This window comes from Thermobia domestica, chromosome 12, assembly GCF_964235325.1.
Source record: "Thermobia domestica chromosome 12, izTheDome1.hap1.1, whole genome shotgun sequence".
Lineage (NCBI taxonomy): Eukaryota > Metazoa > Arthropoda > Insecta > Zygentoma > Lepismatidae > Thermobia > Thermobia domestica.
This window is the reverse complement of record NC_137465.1, coordinates 191,231,854-191,241,587: the sequence shown is the minus strand read 5'-3', so window position 1 is coordinate 191,241,587 and position 9,734 is coordinate 191,231,854. Positions and strand designations below refer to the sequence as shown.

Below are 9,734 nucleotides of genomic sequence, written 5' to 3'. Positions count from 1 at the left end.
GCATGATGTAACATCTATGTAGCATTTGGATAACGTATACTCCGTACGATTTCTTTTAATAAATATAAGGATTTCGTATAGAATATTTGTATATGATACCACTATCCGGATAACGAATTTTTTTCAGTGTTGCTGAGTTGCATACAGTCAAAGAAAAATCAAATGAATATGGCAGGAAGAACTGAGTGATAAGTTAATGTAACCAGTTTAATCTTCCTTATAAAGATGGTCTCGTGATTTACACCTCTATTTCCATGTTAGGATGGGTATTTTAAAGAAATTAGCTCTAACAAAGACCGGACTCAGGGACAGTTCTAAATGTTAAAAATAATCACTTCACACAAACTGTTTCCGTTATGAATTGATGGATAACCCGGTCAATTGTATATGCTAAGAAAGATATATATGATAGTGACCTTCCCTTTCTTGCCCTTAAAAGCGAAAATTTCAAAGTCATTGTAGCAGGTATCCACTTACTTTTAATGAGGATTGTATACGTAGATACTACGTTTGATCCTCTTATTATGAGAGACTTGTGAGATACTTTATTTTTAAGATAAATTTTAGTCTCCCAGCGCTATCAGAATGCGTATTTTAATGAATGTGATATTATGGAAATCTGTCTTAACCACAGAGCTAGCAAAAATTACTTCAAACGGTTTACCCGGTTTACTTTGACATTAATTTGAATGTAAGGGGAAAATATATATAAATTTCTCCTTTTCTACACTAGGCCACGTTGCCACTTATTTTTTAATGAGGATTATATGATGAATTTCATTTCCCTAACTTGAGATGATTCGGAGATACTTTTGGGATGAATTTTCGACACCATTCTTCCTTCTTATTATATCTATGTATTTTAATGATAAAAATCCAGGACATAATAAAAATCAAGAACAAGGTAGATCGTAAATGTTCAAACATTCATTTCAAATGGTTCACCCGTTTTTCTGTTTCACTGTAATAGAAACACTGAGAAAAATCTGTTATATGGAGAGCGGTATACTATACAAATATATGAAATCTTTTATGTTTAATACGAAAATTTGTACAAAACATACGTTATTCGCATGCAACATACATACTATCATTTCCCACTTAGATGTTATATCATGCCGTTGCATTGTGTGTGACATCTAACAGCCTTCCGTATATTATATACGTATGATACATACGTCAGCGATATGTTATATGCATCCATCCATATATAACATCTAAGTGGGAAATGATAGTACGTAGGTAGCATGCGAATAACGTATTTCTGTACAAATTTCCGTATTAAACATAAAGATTCCACTTGATACTTTGTCTTGTCCGCCTATATACACTTCTTTCTTTCGTACGGAAAGTACGTTTATTCGGAACACTTATATGGAAATTACGTTTGCTGCAAGATATAACATAAGGTTGTACCTTAATTCCAAAAACTACAGGATTTACGCATATAACCTATGTTTTACGTATGCCAAATATGTCTTTTACAGTGTAGTGCTACATTTATTTTTATAATATTCGATCGTCGTAACGTACACCTTACAAATATTTATGTAATAGTGATTTTAAAATTTGTGCTCTTTTTCCTCAGCTACAATTTGACAATTCTTATTAAATATTAATACTACTACTACTACTACTACTACTACTACTACTAATAATAATAATAATAATAGCAATAACAATAATATAAACAACTTTTTTCAAAAGGGATAATTATTTTTGTTTATTTTTCACACTTGATACTTTATCTTATACGGGTAGGTAATCATTTAAATAAAACGTTGGAACAATACAGTGACTTCGAGCACGAGTTAACTACTATACTACAAAAAACCCTACTCCTCGTAATCTAATGGATTTAAGTTCAGTAACAACTCTGGCTAGAGTTTAGTATTTCAGCGTCCTATTCACGAGCGATAGAAAATGTAATTTATTATATTTTGCCATTTTATGGAATACGGGTTGTAAGAAATTATTGTACTAGTAGTATTACCAGAAATTATTTCAATAGTACACATTATGGTGTCATCTATCACCACATATTCACACACACACACACACACACACATATATATATATATATATATATATATATATATATATATATGGTGTTTCAAAACAACACCGACAAAATTTAGGAGGTGATTCTTGATACCAAGATGAGACAAAAATTATAGACTAACCTGGGTGCACAAATGCATCCTTTCGGAGTTATAGGCTGCCGAAAACATGAAAAAATGAACTTTAAAGGTCCATTTTATTTAGAAACTAGTATGTGCCCTATACAAATATCCATGTGTCAGAATAATGCGGTACTCCCGCAAAAATTTTTATAGAGGTAGTTGGTGAGTACTTCAGATTATATGCCCGTAACCAAACTATCTTCATAACAATTGTTCCGTGAATACCTTAGGATTGTGAAACCTGTATTTTTGGATAAAGCACATATTAGTTCCTAAGTGAAATCTTGAGCCGATTGACGTAGGCCCCATAGTTTTGGAACTATGGATTTATGAAATTTATTTTTTATATATTCGGCAGCCTATAACTCCGCAAGGAAGTATTTATGCACCCAAGTTGGTCTATACTTTTCGTCTTATCTTGGTGTCGGGAATCACTACCAAAACGTTGTTGTGATATATATACAAGTTCACTTATACACCATACCATGGAATTTCTGGTGAGCTACATTATTCAACCTGGTACTTCTGGTCGTATTGATATGATTCACGTTACGTGTTGATTGGTCATGAAGAGTTTGAAAGGTAGTCCAAGGTTTTGGCTCGGCACTTAGAACGAGGAGGTATACAAAAAACAATTTTTTTCTTTCTATTTGGTCTAGGAATTAATTCGTGCGGTTGGTACGCACACATTGAAGCTGTAGTACAAACACAAAATACATAAATACCTTAAGAAAAATATTGTCCATCGCTAGCCACCACTTTCGCCCATCTGTCAGGCAATGTACGGATTCCGTGGCGAAAGAAGTCCTCATCCTTGGAAGCGATCCAGTCAGAGACCCATGTTTCGATATCTTCTGAAGAAGTAAACCGCTGTCCAATCAAATCGTTGTTCATGCAATCGAACAAGTAGTAGTCCGAAGGAGCAACGTCTGGTGAATACGGCGGGTGGGGTAAAACTTCCCATCCGACATTTTCTAAATAGGTTTTGACCGGTTTTGCGACATGTGGGCGAGAGTTATCATGTTGAACAATAAGTTTATCATGTCTGTTCTCCCATTCTGGTCGTGTTCTGGCCAGAGCTTGCTTCAAACGCATTAATTGTCGTCGATAACGTTCTCCATTCATAGTTTCACCCGGTTGCAGCAGCTCATAGTACACCACACCTTTCATATCCCACCATATGCACAGCATAACCTTTGCACAGTGAATATCTCGTTTTGGTTGTGATGGACCTGGTTCACCTGGTTTCACCCAGGCCTTTTTTCGTTTAGGGTTCTCGTAATGGATCCACTTCTCATCACCCGTAATAATTCGATGCAGAAACCCCTTTCTGCTCTGTCGTTGAAGCAGCAATTCGCAAATGGTTTTTCGTCTTTCAACGTCTCTGTCTTTCAATTCATGTGGAACCCAATGTGACATCTTTTGAATCATTCCCATGGCTTTCAAGCGTTTGGAGACTGTTGTTTGATCAACGCCTAATGCTGCTGCAAGTTGTTCCTGCGTTTGACACGAATCCTGCTCGAGCAATGCTGTCAATTCTTCGTCTTGAAATTTTTTTGGCTGTCCAGCTCGCTCTTGGTCTGCCAAGCCGAAATCACCACTTCTAAACCGTGCAAACCACTTCTGACACGTTCGCTCAGCTAGAGCATGGTCACCATACACTTCCACCAAAATACGATGACTTTCAGTCGCGCTTTTCTGCATGTTAAAGTAATGCAGCAGGACACCTCGCAAAAACACTTTATCAGGCACAAATTGCGCCATGTTCACTTAACTATAAACTGGTGTTGTTGACGCTTTAATCCACTGCCCTATACTACGAACGATACGCGATGACAGGGGTTTGCAACACATGTGTGGATACACGGAACTGTGGGACGCTCCGTTCGTTGCGCCATCTCTTGTCCACCCGCACGAATTAATTCCTAGACCAAATAGGAAATTATTTTTTAAAAATATTAAATATACTAAAATAGCGAAATATAACACTATAGATATTTCTTATTATGTGTGTTATACAGTTCACAATGTAATCTAAATTTTCCTCAAGTAAGGCATAGCCGATTTATTCGAGTTGGTTGCGAAATTGAAATCAGATATTCGTAAAATTAAGTTTGCCATTAAACATAGGCGGCTTAACCTCCGACTGAAACTAATTCTTAATTCATTTGTGTGTTAATAATTATACGTTTGTCTTATTTGCACTGTTATTGAATTACTTTTTGTGTTTTTAATTTAAAAATAGAACAAAAAAACTTGAATATTTTAACCCATTATATTCCAGTGTTTTCATTTGGTAACGTAAAATATATGCATCTTTCGTAATTTTTAAAAACTGTTACGTTGCAACGCAGAAGAAGTGTCTCTTGTGTTGTGGTGTAGGATGACTGGAAATGGTAGTGGTACAGAGAGGGCGGTGTCAAATTTATATTTGTGTGAGAGAACTGCGTCTTCTTTTCTGGTCTTTGCGAGAATTCAAAAATAACCCACTCGGATAGGAAAGTTTGCTTTATCTTTTCTCGTACGTCTTTTCATTTTTTTCTGTAAGTTTTGATTTATAGTACATCATTAAATTATCTAACGATACCTCGATTAATCAAATTTCAGTTTCGTGCTCTCTGCAATCGATTGCTTTTGTGTGTTATAATTTGGTAACGTTCGACTTGTACCGTATCAACTGGAGCAATGCGTCGTGTTATAAAAATAATAATTTTACAGTGTAGGTATAACGTAGTTCAAAAGATTTTATATGAATTATGTATTTTGCACAAATGTTGTCCTACAGACAATAATAATAATAATAATAATAATAATAATAATAATAATAATAATAATAATAATAATAATAATAATAATAATAATAATAATAATAATAATAATAATAATAATGTGCTTTTAGTTTCGACTTCCTCACTTCTTCTTATCTTCCTTTCCACGTTTAGATTTATTATCACCTAAGGCTATGTAATTGATCTCGTTTATTTCCCTCCTGTTCTTGCAGGGGATTGTGCTGTTTTGAAATTATTGATGAAGTATTGAAAGAATAGTTTTTACCAAACATAGAGAATATCTATAAATATCCACCAGAGTCTCATGTTCTTTGCGATGAAGAGTCCGGGAATAAAGATCAATCTTAGCTCAAGCCAACTTTCTGAAGGTGCTAAGGTAGTATATACAGATAACCCAAGATTAGGAGGTGAGTGCGAATCAAACATTATGTTGGATTATCTGACTGACGACATAAATTCAAGTTCAGAGATCGATTCTTCTCAATCTCAAAACTGTAGTTTTGATGGTGGCATTGCGCTGCCATTGTGACCTATCCCTCTTTTGCCTGGACCTGACAGCAGTGTCGCCAATTTGGGGGAAAAGTCGATAAATCTAGGGGATTCGCCTTCCAGGATTGCGACAATTTTTTTTTTCGACTACCTAAAATCATACGGAAAACCTGCTGAAGCTGGAGAAAGACAAGCAATTAAACCGAAATCTACACCTGCTTTCGAATGTCTACGGTTTGATGGTTAGGGTCATGAAGTAGTTCAAAACAATGATAACAAGCGAAGAAGATCTTGATTCTGGTAGTAGTAGCAGTGTTTGCACAGGTAAAGTGTGGTGTTGGACTTTGCACCTCTTTCTTCCATCCCTATCACCAGAAATACATAAGTTGTACACGGTTCGTGTAGTTCTTTTTGCGATAATTCTTTGATATTTTTATTACTTTGTTATTTTGTCGAATACAAGTTTACATTTGAAGTAAGATGAAGAGATCATTGAAGTTTGTGTTCCCCATTAAAAATATATATGTAGTAATACCTGTATCGTTCCTAGAGGAATACATTTTAGCACTACCTTTGTATCATATATACGGAATAAACTCACATTATAACCACATTTCCAATGATGATTCAGTAGCCCAACGTTACCGTATGATAACGCCGGATCCCAATGAAATAAAGTTTAATTGAAACTGTATTGCCCCAGCGTTACCATTTGATAACGGAACCCCTATGGGGAAACTCCAAGACAAAAATCGGAAACAACCACGTTTTGTTTACAATATATGTGTAGTGTGGTAGAATATGGAAGATGAGCAAGAAAATCGGAAGTTGGAAAACCTGTACTATTATGGGTTAAACTGTTAAATTTAACCTATATAATTGTTCTGGTTTATGATTTTATTAATTAACAGTTCTTATTCAGTTTTTCGGTGCACTTAGTGTTTTATCACACCGGTTATTCGCTGTTTCAATTCTTATGTTGTTCTGAAGGGATTTGAGTTTCATGTAACAACTTATATGTCACCATCCCTCATTCGAATAGTATAAAGGTAACGAAGAAAGTTCTGTCGCTTTTGTGGAGGTCCGTGTTCAAATTGGCCCTCACACCGTGAGTTGAAAGCGGATGGACATAAGGTGAAGGCCAGTTGTAGGTGTGGGTATATCCAACTGGTTGTGGCAGTTCAGTTAGACCGTGAACTTGTGTAAGGACAGGGTGAGCATGGGACCTACACAGAGCGACATAAGGGCGTGTATGCTGTACGAGTTCAAACTTGTTGAATCGAAGATATATTATTATTTCGGATGGCACATAAATCCAAACAAAAAATAGTACACTATAGTTTCGCCAATCCGGCTCTCAGTAGTCCGTCCTCTCAGTAATTCGGTCTCAGCATCTGGCGTCTTCTGCATAAGGTTGCAACAATCTATCAGTGATAGTATTTGTTAATACTGTACCTAAGGAAAAATATATACATTACTATTGATGCTTAAAAAGCGGTTGCGTGCTAATACATCCCGCATCGAGCACCATCATTGCTCAGCTGAAAAGGTGGAAAATATTTCATAGTGAGTAATAATCTACGTACAATATCAAGCATTAAGATTCTCTATTTTTCTGTTATAGTGTACGAAACCTTACTAATTTACGTAATAAAGTAGTGTACTGTGTGTTGCTAATTCGATTTCAGACACTGTCAATAATGCGGCACTTTCGCTAATCCAGTATCCCTCTTTGCAAGAAATTTGCCAAAAGTCTAGTAGTAGTTGTAGTTACTAAACGTTGTTAAGTACTTTTAAATTATATACAAATTTAATAGTTACTTCTACATTTTCCTACAAGAATAGTTACTGGTTTTAGAAAGATCCTATATGTGTATATGTAAGCAGAATTGTTTATTAAAAATACTATTAATCATAAAAAAAATAGTGCTAATATGAACCCAAACTGGCATAGAAAGAGAGTTAAAATGGAAAATTACCCAAAAAGTAAAAACAATAATAAAACATAATAGGATTTCAGGCAAAAAAAAAAGAACTCCATAAGCATTTATTACGACAAAACAAGCACAAACATAAAAGCGCGGGAAAATTGTCGACAAGCTGGTTTATAGCCTGCTACCCAGGCATTCGTCTGTGTGCTTTGGCTTTTAATCTGCAGGAATCTTTCGTCGAAAATCCTTGTGTAAGCAGGAGAACAAACACCCAGAGACTGAGTTGCCACTACGGGAGGCATAAATCCAATTGGTAGTTTAGTAATGAATTACTCACACAGAAAGAGACTGTCATACAACGCTTGCACAGTACGTAAGAAAGTGTGTCTTTTACAACGTATAGCAGCAATTTTATTGCTTAATTAATCATTTTCCCTCGTCTTAAAATGGCGGAAAATAGCTTCTTTTGCTTTTCCTTTATTGTTTACCTAACAACAGTGTTGGCACCTGCTGTAACAAATCCTGTTGTGGTTAAGATTAAAAAAAAAAAAAAAAGATACTTTTAGAATATATAACTACTCTAAGTAGATCAATTACAGATCCTATATCTTTTTATTAGTGTCGTAACTTTCTTAAAATACAAAAGAGTAGACGAGAGAATAAGCCGTATCCCAGAAAATTGTAGAAAAAGAAATGAAATGAAATCCAAACGAATACTACCACCCACGGATATGCTTTTCAGGTTAATGGAGACGGGTGAATAATGATAGGAAATGCTCATAAGATAATTAGTGATACGAAAATGTAGGAAAATAAACGAAAGAAAATTGAGAAAACTAATGAGCAAGATGTTGTTCACCACAAACACATAAGTCGGGATCGAACCTGGGATTCCTCGCATAAGAGAGGAGCATTCTACTAAAGGCCGGTAACTAGCCCAAAACTTGGGGGAGCCGGCTGAGGTTAGGGGGGGCCCGACTTAACCATATTATAGTTCATTTGCGAGACTACTGTAAAAATTTTAGGGGTGCCAGCAACAATTTTAGGGGTGCCAGCAGAAATTTAGGGGGACCCGGACCCCCTAGAACCCCTGGATACAGGCCTGTTCTATCAGGTTGTAAAGAAAGTTCTTGCGGTTTTCAACCTTCAATATCAAAAGAACGTATCTCAGTTTGAATAAACCTTTATTAATCGAAATAAAAACCATGACAATCAACACACTTTTGCCAACGAGGAACAAGTGTGTTAATGCTGGTAACATAGAATTCTAGAGTTCTGGATGCGACGAAGTCGTTGAAGGTCGCTTCGGCATCGTCTCGACTTTTGAAGCATTTCTCGTGGAGGAAATTGTCGAGATGCTTGAAAAACTGGTAGTCGGTGGCCGAAAGGTCTGGTAAGTATGACGGATGAGGGAGAGTTTCGTAGCCCAATGCGTTCAACTTTTGCAGAGTCTGTTGTGCAACATGCGGACGAACGTTGTCGTGGAACATGATTGGTCCCTTTTTGTTGACCAATGCCGGGCACATACGTAGAAGCTTCTGGTGCATTTCGTCTATTTGTTGCCAGTACATCTCCGCCTTAATCGTTTCGTCCGGATTCAGGAAGCTGTGGTGGATGAGACCGGCTGCAAACAACCAAACGGTAACCATGATCTTTTGTGGGTGGAGTTTCAGCTTCGAGAACTGGTGAGAAACTTCGCCGACTTCCAACCACTGTGCCGAACGTCGCCGATTGTCGTAAAGGATCCACTTCTCATCACACGTCACAATCCTGTCGAGAAACGGGTCGTTCTCGTTCCGCAGAAGAAGAGAAGACGACACCTCAAAACGACGATTTCGATGATTTTCGGTCAATTCGTGCAGGACCCATTTATCGTGTTTTTTCGACTTCCCAATCTCTGGAAGGTGGTTGGAAATTATCATAGGTGTTACACCCACGTCTTTAGCAACTCTCAAACAGTTGTACGTAGATTTGCTTCGACTAAGGCACTCAGTTGGTCGTTGTCAACAGCAGATGGCTGACCACTGCACTCGTCACCTTCCAAGCTCTCGTCACCGCTGCGGAATTTCTTGAACCATCATTGTGCCGTACGTTCGTAAGTGGTTCCTGGGCCAAACGCATCGTTGATATCACCAGCTGTCTGGGCAGCTTTTCGGCCTAGCTTGAACTGGAACAAGAAAATCGTGCGAATTTGCCTCTTGTCTATGCTATCTTTGTAGTCCTGAAAAAAAGTGAAAAAAAGTATTTTAAAACAAAACCAATACATCGAATAGATAGAGCGAAAAACGCGCTTTAAACTTATATATATATATATATATATATATATATATATATATATATAT

General features: G+C 36.7%; 1 pseudogene; it reads right to left on the bottom strand.

The window, feature by feature from the left end:
- Window positions 1–8,579: 8,579 nt before the first annotated feature.
- LOC145666213 (histone-lysine N-methyltransferase SETMAR pseudogene) lies at window positions 8,580–9,314 on the bottom strand (annotated as a pseudogene).
- Window positions 9,315–9,734: the final 420 nt, after the last annotated feature.